The sequence below is a fragment of the Hippocampus bargibanti genome, linkage group LG09, assembly GCF_051943395.1.
Source record: "Hippocampus bargibanti isolate YZ-2025 linkage group LG09, ASM5194339v1, whole genome shotgun sequence".
NCBI classification, from domain to species: Eukaryota; Metazoa; Chordata; class Actinopteri; order Syngnathiformes; family Syngnathidae; genus Hippocampus; species Hippocampus bargibanti.
The window spans coordinates 12809474-12822500 of NC_142742.1; positions in this window are offsets into that span (position 1 = coordinate 12809474).

Consider the following 13027-nt stretch of genomic DNA (forward strand, 5'->3'; position numbering starts at 1 on the left):
GTTGATTATGGTTGAAAAAGAAAAATAGGGCCCTGCATACAGGCCTGAGGATTTCAGAAATGAACAGAAACTGTTTTTTCTGATGGGTTAGATTACCCAATGGAAAACCACAGTAATTAATTTTGGGTTCTGTAAACATTCATCATAGGAACCCATTTTTATTGTTTGACTGCTATTCATAATCAGGAATTTTGATACTCAAAAGTATAAAATTTAAAGGGTACCGGTAAATGTTTGAAAACTATGCACTCATCATTACATCAGCAATGGTGCACTGCAGGTTTATCCGTAAAAATAAATTGATCAAAATATGTTGTTTAACACTTGTTTTGTACTCATATGGCATTATGAATACAGAGTACAACCAAATCATGGTCATTTTTTCCAGTCTCACACTGCAAAGATGAACTAACTAGTAATCATTAATATAGCAATCACGATAAGATACTATGGCTATCGGTAACACACATGGGTACACAATACTTCAGTCCTGGCGACATACCATGGGCCACAACTAAACCTGACACTGATGAAATGATTATGTGTGGGTACTATTTATGTAAATAAACTTATCAATGCCTACTTGCTTCCTTTATTAATACAAAAGCATGTAATTGGAATTGAATGATTACAATCCCAAGATAGACATTTAAAAAATAAAGCATCTTATTACTGTGTATAGACTGATAGGATTGATATGGCTTGACCTAATCTTTGCAACCCCAAGATGATACATTGCTTAATCAACTATCAATTTGAACAAAGCATCTACCCCACGTCACGTCACTTTCATTCCTTTCATCACTTTGCTGCTGTGAAATGTAAATTTCTCCACTGTGAGACTAATAAAGGCATATCCAATCCAATCCAAGCCAATCCAATCATCAGGAGTATCATTACACCTTGTGACGAACGGTTTAGTCCTAATTTGACCATGTCTACAACTGGTAAATTGTAGAAACACTAAGACTCTTGCATAGCGTTTAGCCTTTATGTGTGCTGTTCAAATTCAAGTCATTGGCTCAGAATCGTGCCTCCCGTCATATTTCATTTTTCTGTTTTGTGCATCCATCACACGTCATAATCGGCAGTACGCCTTTTCTTCGGATGATTTGAAAGGTAAAATGAGACCGGCATTACCATTTCTTAAATGTTGATGTTTTTTTTTTCTCACCGCCATTTCTGTCCATCGCCTTTCTCAGTATGCACAATAAAACAGCAACCCACATGTGCATATACAGTAAAGTCTCATTATATCGATCGTACTGCTTATTACGATACTATTTCTATGAACGCAAGGAGAAAATTTACATGCCGCAGGATCGGATATATCAATAGTCCGGTTATATCTATATTTTTTCCGACTCCCGAGAATATCGATATAACGAGACTTTACTGTAATATTGTTACGCCCCCACAACACACCACAACACGAGCACACATAAATGCACAGTGAAATTGTGTTAATCACACAGAAGAGATTATATTGCAGTCAGTGCAGCAATGCGCTATGATTTTTACAAAAATGTATTTTTCAGTACCATAAAAATGATCCAGCAGAAATGACACGCCACCAGAAACGATCATTGCAGAAACACCTCAGGCCGATTCATACTGTCTGAGAATATGACTCCTGTGGTTGCAGCTGCATTAAAAAGTCAATAGGAAAAGAGAACTCGAGGCTAAGTATGGGTTTGTTAAATCTCTTCTAAATTTCATCATTGTGAAATAATAAAAAATGATTACGCTCTCATCATATAAATCGAGAGCTTGTGCCAATAGAGGCGGTTCAAGACGACACTCCTGAAAACCCAGACAAGACTCATGTCTTCTGGTGGTGGCATAGCAAAGCACCAGAAGACCTTGGGACTGTCGCCTATAGATTTGTCAGGCATCTGAATGATTATTATTATTATTATATTTTTCTTTAGAATGACATTTTTGGGAATTATCAAGATTGAAGATTACCAACAGCCTGAAATTAATTAGTATTTTTGATTGAAAAATGTTTTGGAATACAGTAAAGTCTCGTCTTGCTTGGAGCACACCAGTATGATCTGGCACCAAATCTAAGCGGCAAAGAAAGACAAGAGAGATCTTCATGTCATCTTCCTCGACCTGGCCAATGCCTTTGGCTCAGTTCCCCATAACCTTCTCTGGGAATCCTTCAACTTCTTCCAGGTTCCATTACCGATTACTACCTTGGTAAAAGCCTACTTCGAAGACCTGCAACTGTGATTCACAACACCTGACTTCATAATATCATGGCAGCGTGTACAAGTCGGCATCATGGCAGGTTGTACGATTTCACCCCTGGCCTTCACAATGGCCATGGAGGTCATCATCAGGGCCTCAAGGTGGGTGGTGGGGGGTGAGCGAACCAGGAATGGGATCCACCTCCCACATATCCGGGCATACATGGATGACATGACCACCTTGACCACTACTGCAGCTTGCACCAGGCGGCTACTTGGAAAACTGCAGGAAAACATCAAATGGGCCCGGATGAAAATCAAGCCGAACAAGTCACGCAGCATCTCAATAGTCAAGGGAGAGGTAAAAAATGTGAAGTTCTGCATTGGTGATGACCCAATACCAACGGTGTCTGAGGAACCGGTCAAAAGCCTGGGCAGGTGGTACAATGCAAGCCTAAGAGACAAAGATCAAGTGCAGCAACTAATGCAGGACATCAGCAAAAGTCTGGAAAACATCAACAAGACTCCACTGCCAGGGAAGCTCAAGCTATGGTGTCTACAGTTTGGACTTCTCCCTCGGGCAATGTGGCCACTCACAGTCTATGAGGTCCCGCTCTCAACAGTGGAGAAGATGGAGCGAGCCATCACCAGATATGTGAAAAGATGGCTTGGTGTTCCACCCTGTCTGTCAAACATCAGCCTCTATGGCGAAGGGATCCTCGAGCTGTGCTCTAAGTGCTCTAAAGTGAGACTTCAGATGACCCTTACAGACTCCAGGGACCGGAAGATCAGTCAAGCTGCACCCCTCTATCAACTGGACGGAAATGGACGCCATCCACCGCGGTGCAGCATGCCACAGCAGCCCTAAGGCACAGCGAAATCGTGGGACACGTCCAGCTAGGAAGAGGAGGCTTTGGCCTTACAAACAAACCATCTTGGCGTAAGGTCTCAACATCGGAAAGAAGAAAAATGGTGATGGAAGAGCTGAGACGCCAAGCGGAAGCTGAAAGAACTGCGAAGGCTGTATCGCTTGCCAAGCAGGGACAATGGATGAGGTGGGAAGGCCTGGAGAAGCGGAAGCTCAGCTGGAGGGATCTCTGGGAAATGGAGGCAAGCAACATCAGCTTCATCATCAGAGCTATCAAAGATGTGCTCCCATCTCCAAAAAATATCCACCAATGTTATGGCGAAGATCCAACCTGTGACCTCTGTCCAACTCCAGGAACACATCCTGACCAGCCTCACACAAGGCCGCTACACCTGGAGGCACAACCAGGTCCTTAAGAGTTTGGCAGTTGTCCTTGAGAGCAATAGGAATACCATCAACTCCTTGCCCATGGGAGCCACCACTTCCAGCACAGCACCGTTGACTCTTATCCGAAAGCCCAAACATCCTCCTGCAAAACTAGAGGTTGGACAGCTGGCCAGGGCCCGGGATTGGAAGATGCGGGTTGACATTGGCCAGCAATTAGTTTTCCCAGCGGAGATTGCAGCCACCACCCTAAGACCAGACTTGGTGCTCTGGTCCCCTTCACTCAAGGCTGTTTACATCACAGAACTTACAGTCCCGTGGGAAAACTCAGTTGAAGAGGCCTATGAGCGCTATGCAGAACTCGCAGTGGATGCGCAACAGCGAGGATGGAAAGCCAAGGTCTATCCCATTGAAGTTGGATGTATGGGTTTGTGGCTTCCTCCACCATCAAACTGCTAAAAGACCTGGGCATCCATGGACAGGCTCTGCGGCACACAGTTAGGTCACTCTTTGAAGCGGCAGAAAGAAGCAGCCACTGGATCTGGATGAAGAGAAAGGACCCTTGTTGGGCTCATAGGTCAGCAACCTAAGACCCCTCCCCCCCACCAGCTTCTGAATATCTGATTGGGCATGGGACACAAGCGCGGGCGTGATCAACCTGTCGCTGGCCACCGTCGATGAGGGTGTCTAGTGATGAAAGGCCGAAACACCCAATGATTCTTTGGAGCACTACTGATGATGTGTCCCAAATTCACAAACCTCCCTTCCCACAGCTCCCACACCACTCTCAACATCAAGGCTAAATCTCATGTGCGGACCATCGATTGGCACAAACGGACAGAATAACATCATGTCCAGTGTTTCATGATTCGTTATATCGATATTGTCGGGAGTCTGAAAAAATGTTGAATTACCAGACGATCGATATATCCGTCCTGCGCCGAACTGCATTAAAAGGGGGCGGGGGGGCAACTCGTAAATGGGGGATCTTTGACATGGCATGTAATTTTATCATTGGGTTCACGGATTGCGTATCTAGCATGCTTTTTGTACAGTAGTGAAGTGAAAAATAAACTTGTGCATCAAATAAACACTTCTTTACACCTTTTTAATGACTATTTCCTTTCAAAAATGCAACCAATGCAAAAAAAAATCATCACGTTGTTCTATTCACACGAAAGCACGGACGCCAGCATGTACAAACATATTAAAAAGAGTGATTGTTGCACAATTGCCTTGTATATTGTTCGGATATCACAATTCTTACGTTTCGCCATGGTTTAAATTGAACAACAGTACTGTATATAAGCTCTGCTACGCCATTTTTTTATTGTGCTCGCGTCAACAGGATAAACACGGAAGCTGGTCACGTGACTCGTGAGAGTGTCTGAATAGAATGGCTGAGCTGTGGCGTAACAGCAGCTCCTGTTTGGATCTGTATGTGATAACTGCTACATTTTGTTATTAAAAAGACCGACTCGCTATAGCAGCGACTGTGCACATCATTTCCGATGCTGAGGGACGATTTTTTTTTTATTGTGACAGAAACACGGAAGCCGGTTACGTGACTGGGGGATCTTTAATACAGTATGGCATGTACAGTAATTTTCAAAATCATCACGCTTCAGCAGACAAAACAATAAACATTGTTGCAAAAAACGATTGCATTGATATAAAGTACAGTACAGTGTACATGTACATAACACTGCAACAGGGAAACTGCAACGCTTACATCTTATTATGCAATTAAAAAAAATCTTCAATCTTGTTCTGCTTCCCATTTTCACGATTTTTTTTATTGTGACAGTAACACGGAAGCCGGTTACGTGACTGAGGGACTTTACCTGCATGTAATATTGCGTTGCTAACTCTGGCACATTCTGAAAAATTCAAGTTAACTTCATAGTTGTATTAAGTTCATCATTAAGTTCATCCTGTCTACTTTATATCTAATTTAAAACAGATTCTTTTCTTACAGACAGTGTATTGTAGGTGTTCAAATACCCGACGAAGGCGGAATATATACGCCAAAACATGTCAGGTTATTGTAACACCTACAATACACTATCTGTAAGAAAAGAATCTGTTTTAAATTAAAATCAAGTTAACTTCAATTTGGGACCTCCTCTATTTCATATAGCATAATGGATTCTTTGAAAAAAATAATATAGACAAGATAAGCAGCCTCAGAAAGGCTGAAAGGTGAAAAAAGGAGAAAAAAATCAATATGAGTGATTATCTTAAGAGGGAACAAGTGAGGAGCCAAGGTGGGCCTTGTCACATGTGCAATGTCTCCCTCCCCACTCTTCCTGGCGCCATAGCTGTCAGCCCAGTAAGTGCAGTGTCAGGCTGATTAGAGAGCAGTGCGGCCCAGACGGAGAGCAGCCAACATCCAGACGAGCCCTCCGGAGACGCCGCGCCACAACAAACCTCGGCCCGGGGTCAAGACTCGCTTGTCAGCCTCCCCGCTTTCAAGAGGGGCCACTTCAGCGCGCAGCTAGCAACTGTTTTACAGAGCATGCGGCAGGGTTTTTCATTTTACCTACCCTCCCTTTTAAGATTTAGGGGTTATTCTGGCCTTGACACCCACATAAATTCAAAGCCGAAACGTACGTGACTTTTCCCCAATGGCCAGGATAATTACATTAATCTACGAATGAAAGGATGCTGCGATTGATAAGAAAACTGGTTACTTGACAACCTGCAAATTTTTTGATGAAGAACTAGTTTTGATCATTCGCTTTTGGTTATAAATAACGGGCAAAGATTATGGCATGATAGTAACATTTTATACTGTGTTGAATCACCGGATGCAAGAATATTAAATTGGCTGTACAGAGCCAATTAAAAAAAATCACAAAGTTAGCAAATCATTTACTGTATATGTGATGTCACAGCCATTTAGCATCCTCCTCCATCCAGCCTCCTACGAAGTCTTAACGCTACATCATTACAGTATACAGTGGGATAGATTTGCATACTGCACCATTATATAAACTGAAATATAAACTGAAAAGTGGTTCGTCACTATTTGGTATAATTTGTCTAATTGGGGCATTCAGGGTAACTGAGGTAAGAAAGAATTTTAAAAGTAAATACTGTACATGCCCTGGAAGAAACTGACTAAGGCTGTCATTAAGTGGAAATGAAGGACAGAAACATGATGTCGCCTCTTGGGAGTTGTCGGAAACTAGTGAAGGAAGCAACATGAGGCTCGGTGTGATCATGACCTCAAAGACAAGTTCCGGCCAACAAGAGCCCCCTGTCCATCGATACATCAATTTCCTACACGATTTATCCTGTTATGTGAGTATCTTTAGTTGCCACAACCAAGCAGTGGTTGCCACTAAGTCACTAGGTTTTATTACAAAGTCAAACATTGACACTCAGGTGCAGTGGGAACTGAGCCTGCACTGTCTGCACAGAACTCGCGGTTTCATCTTGGGGGCCGTTATGAATTCGGAGAGGCAATTAGAATGTTTAATCCCCTGCAGATATGATATACTGTATAGAGTGTACAACAAATTAATGAATAGCGAGTTTTGTAATTTTAAGTAACAAATAATGACCATTATTGTGGTTTACATGGGGCAATTTGAAATTCTGGTTCAGACCTTAGCAAGCATCATATAATTTCACAAGTTTGATTTGCTTTCGTGGGCCGAATAAAATGGTACGCCGGGCCAGATTTGGCCCCTGGGCCGTGACTTTGGCACCAATGCACTACACACTCAATGTCCAGCAATTGTATCATATCATTTTCATGAAAATGACTTTCATAACTTTGCTGCTGTGAAATGTAAATTTCTCCACTGCGAGACTAATAAAGGCAAATCCAATCCAATCCAAAATGACAATCAGCCAATTATTGTGTTGTTTTTTTTCATGCCATCAGCAGTTCGAATAAGAATACAATGAGAACATCATGTTGCTTGTTTCAAACTGTACAGCTACCAGTACCGCGTGAAAAAAAGATTTATATCCATCCATTTTCATGGGTAGCCTCAGACTAATGACAGTTGGGCTTGAGGTAGGGTGAACCTCGGACTGGTCACCAGCCATTCGCAGGTCGCATAGAGACAAAAAAGCATTGATAGTCACATTAAAAAAAGTACTATTCAACGAACTCATTGTGTATCTGTCCAGAAAGTAACCAGAAAAACACAAATGCGGAATCAAACCCAGAAATTTAGTCCATAAGTTCACGATGCTGCCTATTGATGTACGCTGACATATTTTTTCTGTGCTCAATGTCAGTGTGCGTCTTTCAAAGTTGTGCATATTTGTTTTTGTTCAGCATTGCCTGCGAGTTCACAAGTTTGGTCACATTGCTGAGCAGCATTCTAAGCCCGTGTGTGCAAGCGTGCGTGTTGCTATGTCTGGAGAATTGACGGTATCAAATCACAGCATGGGAAGTTGAGCGAAAGAGACAAAGTGGCACCGTGTGGAATTACCTTGCGATCACGATATGTATCAAAATGTCAGCATTTCTGGCAAATGCCGTATTGTTTACTACAATGAACACGCCATACGTACTTTTGACGCTTGTCTAAAGCCTTTGAAGTCAATTGACCTCCGCTTCACCTGAATGGAGCCGAGCCACGTCAGGCATAAACATCGTAAAAAAGGGGCAGAGGAACTCCTCCAGCCTGTACCTCCTTTAGTGAAGTTGGAGGAGTGGAAGGAGGAGGTGTCAGCGTCTCTACAAAGCCTTCTTATCCACGAGATATCAAAGCTGTCCTCCCTGCATGAGATCTTGTCAGGATTGATGCGACTCACGCAGAGGGATGGCGGCCATTGCAAATTAAATCCACAAAAGGAGATGAGGCCAGAAAACGGAGAGAGCAGATTTGCATGAAGATTTGGCAGCGCATGCAAGCTACCTGACAAAAGATGTTTTTGGAAACCAACAAAGACAACTGTGTCCGAGACTCACGGTCTGAAATAGCAATTGCGACATTTTGTTCAATCGACTAATTTGGTAGCCAACTTTTCTGACCTTGTTTGATACTTTTCTTTCCTTTCACATTTGTTTTCTAAAAGGTGGTGTTGGCTCGATATACAGTGTTGGATAGACAGAGAAATGACCTTGGGCGTGTGTATGTATGTGTAATCAGACAGAGAGGGGGATTACAGACCAGGCACCTGGGAGGTGGAAACAGTCTGTGCTCATCACCTGGCCTCCTGTTCTTCTTGGACAGCATATACGGTGCTCTGAAGCACAAACACACAAACAACTTGTCCTTTCATCGTCGCTGTCATGACACATTTGATGGGCACAGAACCATCTATCCATTGAAACTCTATCCTAGTTTACCTGTTCAATCGTTGCTCGGAGCAGCCGTCTATGCAATATTTACAATAGGCCAGATTCCATCCCAGAATTTTTTGCTAGTCAATCACAACGATCATGCAGAAAATGCTGAGTTAGAACTGAAGCCACTTCAAAGGAACCACGCATGTGCATCTATTAAGAGTAAGGCATTTATTCGATCCTAGCGCTTCATACGTAAGTACTATTGCTATTACTGTACAATTCATTAGTTCCCAGATGTACTTGTGGAACCGTTATTTAAAAAGTAACCATCATCATATTTATATGACATACAATTTTATTGGTCTTATACTTTTAGATGGGAGAAAAATAGCCATTGTCTTCATTTTTATTTGACACGATAAAAAGGCTTCGCATACTCTGTGGGAAGTTTAATACTGAATTATGTCTTTCAGAAACTACAGGAAAAATGCAAGGTAAAGTAAAGTGACATCAAACAGCTCAATCCCTATTCCCAAAACAACACCAAGCACCCCATCTGTTGTGGCCTGCTCAAAGATAGTCACTCAAGAGGTGTCACCGGTGTTAAGTTAAAACAAACACATCAATTAGCCTGATTAAGATTTTACAGATTCCTTGAGATTAATAGTAGTTTGCTTTCTTGAGATACTGGAGTTTACGTCAGTGGAGAGCAAAGACGATTAGGGGAGTGAGAAACACAAACTCGGAAGGAGGGGAAGAAAATACAGAGGGGAGAGGGTAGAAAGTTTTTTATTCATGAGGGTGCTTCTGTTCAGAGAATACAAATAAAGTAAGCAGAAAAAAAGGGGAAATGAGAGCTAAGAGTCGTTCATAGACGATGGTCTTTTTAGGGGGGTGTGGGGCTTCGCTGGGAGTAAATGTCTCTGCAGGCGCTTGTCACTTTGAGGGACCACCGTGGGACAATCAGTGATGATGACGGGGGCACGGACCTGTTGTCAAGAAGCTGAACTCTGCTGTCATTCAAACCTCTCTGCCCTATGGGACGTCAAGGATGGGCCTTAATCTGCTGGGAGAGAGAGGCAGGGTGAGAGAGCGATGGGGTGAAAAGAGGCGGGGGTAAAATAAGACAGGAGGAAATGGGGAGTTCCTGTCGAGGGGCAAGATGGAAAAGTGATTTTGAACTATAATGCTTTCTTAGCCCAACCAAGGAAGTTGTTTTGTATTCTTTCTCAGAGTGACTGTCAATCCTTTTTAATAAGCCTCCACGAATTGTTAAAATCATACTCTTGAATTGTTTAGTAGTAGACTGGAAACCTGGGTAAGTTAGACGTTGTGGGTTCTATTGTCATTAATAGCGCACAAACTATCTATTGTTATGGACCTACACATTCAGCACACCATGTTGTCCCATGCTGGGTTATCTGGCAGACCGAGGGTGTTTTCTTTTACATACCCCGGTCCAGGTGGAAGCAGGTCGACGTTACGGCAATTTGGAGGGGGGGGGGGGGGTGATATGATCGAGGTGCAGGAAAACGCACGCTGAAGTCAATGGTTATGTGGTGGTTTCTGTATTTAATTTCTCGATGGCCACAACGATTTTGATTTTTTTTGCAGTGTGACTTCAAACATGCTTGAGACTTGAAGGGTATCACTGTAGACTTACCCCTGACCTGCACTTAGGTGACTTCCTCCTATTTCTACATTAAACAGTGGATCCTGTAAATATACATAAAAATGCTAACGAAAACATGGTGGAGCTGTGTTGCAAACAACAGCAGCAAAATGCAATGGGTAATGCGCTACATCGTTTGGACTCCAGCTCATCCAAACGGATGATATCATTTGATATTGAAATGTTCCTTTTATAGAGCAAGTTGGAATGGAGAAAATGACAAAGCGAAAATGTGCTGAAAAAAAAAATGCTGTTTGAGCATCCAACTTTTGTCCAAGTGTCAGTTAACTTTGACATTGTTTGCAGCAGGAGATGGTGAGACTGGTGTGAATTTGACTTTTCCAAGAGTGTGTCACAAATATAAATTTTAAAACCCAAGATTCTGTCAAACCAGACCATCATCACTCCTTCAATAAGTGTATCTTTCCCTCAATAGAAACACAGCATTTACATTTTCCCAAATGGAGTTTTCAAACTTTGGCGAGGCTGGTGTTCAACAAAGCTTGTCAGAGACAAATTAGAATGGTTTAAGTCTGGTGGAATGCTGTTTTTAAGCGGACATTGTTGTTCGTGTTTAGATGGGATAATAAGGCACCAAAATGGCAATTAAACAGTGAGAAAAATATTCTTGTGTGATTATAGTTCCATTTCAAAGACCAAGTTAGACCAACAGCAATTGGTTGTACAATAATCAATAGACAATATCTTCTTTACCCTTCTCCACCCTCACCACAACCACACACAGAAACACGCAGACACACGCACACACACACGCATGCATGCATGCATGCACGCACACGCACAGGCACAGGCACAGGCACACGCGCACACATAACTGATGCCTGTGGCAGGGCACCCAGCACTCAAGAAATTTGACATTGAATGGGCCAGCAAGGCCCATGAGTGAGTCATCAACCAGCAATCTCGCACCGCAAGCTGGCAGTCCTCCTAGGAACATGATCAGAGGAGCAGCATGTAAGGACACAATTGCTGCAGAGGCTCTGTCTCATAGTCAGAATTTGCTGAAACTCCAGCAAGCTGTTTTCAATTAGTCCTTACTTCTTGGTCCACCGCATCATTTTAAGTAAATTTAACTGTACGTAGCAAGAAGCCACAGTGTTTGGCTTTGCAAAATGTTCTCTGGTCAGATGGGGCTGCAATGAAAATCCTTTTCACTCACAGTCCCGTCTATTCTCAAGTCTGCGGCGTTTGACGGTGATGTAATGCAATAACAGGTAATCCAAAACCAACTATAAAGAAGCCAGCAGATAATGAGATACGAATGCCAAAGCACAAAGCCAAATATGTCAGTGGTCCAGTCGAATTGAAGCCACAGAAACAGAAAACGACTTGAAAGATCTACAAGAACGGCCCCATTTATTCGGAATGACGCCCATCGGCTCAGATTTATTTTACCCTCGCACCTGAGTTCTTGTTCTGGCTCCTCAGGTTACTTGACCATCCTGACCTGGCACAACTTGCACTCCAACAGTCCCATAAATAAATTATATCCATGTCTTATCATATTATGGGTGACGGGTGAACTGGAATCAATCCCAAATGATTTCAGGTGAAAGGCAGACTATTGTAGCCTGGACGGGTGACCGATCAATCAGCACGACCATTCACACTCAAGTCAGGCGGGTGAACTGCGACACCATCAGTGACTGTAATCCAACATATTAATGACTGAAAACTAACTTACCACCTAAAGACTGAAAAGAGCTGTTTTTATTTGCAGTTTTCAACATTGGCAAGGCAAAGCAACCCATGAATCTGGAAACATTTTTCACCTTGTGAACGACCAGTTTGGTGTTAGATTTGATGTGATTGCTAAATGTCTGGTCCGAGGTTGAAGATTTTGGCTGTTGTCACTGCAAGTGTTTTCTGACATCAATCCTCCTTTCGATTCTGTCAAAAAAAAAATCTCTTTTGTTTGGGTTTACCTGAAGGAAACTTAGTTTATCCAGTAGTTAATTTGCTCTAGTGACGCAACACGTTCCTGGAACTACTGTCTCTTGTGTGTCATCTGGATAGCAGGCTGACATCATTTGGCATTCAGAAGCATTTTGACCACAAGGTAACAAAGATAGATTTCCAAGAACTGAGCTTTAAGGGACCCCACCTACAAGGATATTCAATCAGATTTTTCATTGTACAGGATTTGAGAATGTTGACTGTGTAAAATGTGCCACATTTGGAAAGAGGCACATAACAGTCAGAAGTTGCATGACAGAAAGACAGGTGGCAAGAGCTGTGACTGCGAGTCACGTCCCATGCGACTCTATGCACCAAGATAACCAGCCAATGATTTTACATCGCCCAGATGTACGCCGTCCCAGAGGTGATCGAAGCCGTGACCTAACACTCCAGTGTCCCAGCATGCTCGGCAGATGTGGGTCAACTGACATCTGTTTCTCAGCACAGCCCGCGCTCAGCTCGGCACAACCTAACCCTGATGCCATATTCATCCTAATAACCACTCCCATAATCACCAGGGATTATTCTAATATTAGTGTGCACATGCACAGGGACTGCTCTGATTAAGGTATAGTGAGTGCTCCATATGTTTTTTTTGAAGGGGTGGGATATTTTTGGGGGGGATTTGTATGTTTTCCGCCCCTCAACGAAAAGCCACGAAAAAGCCAGCT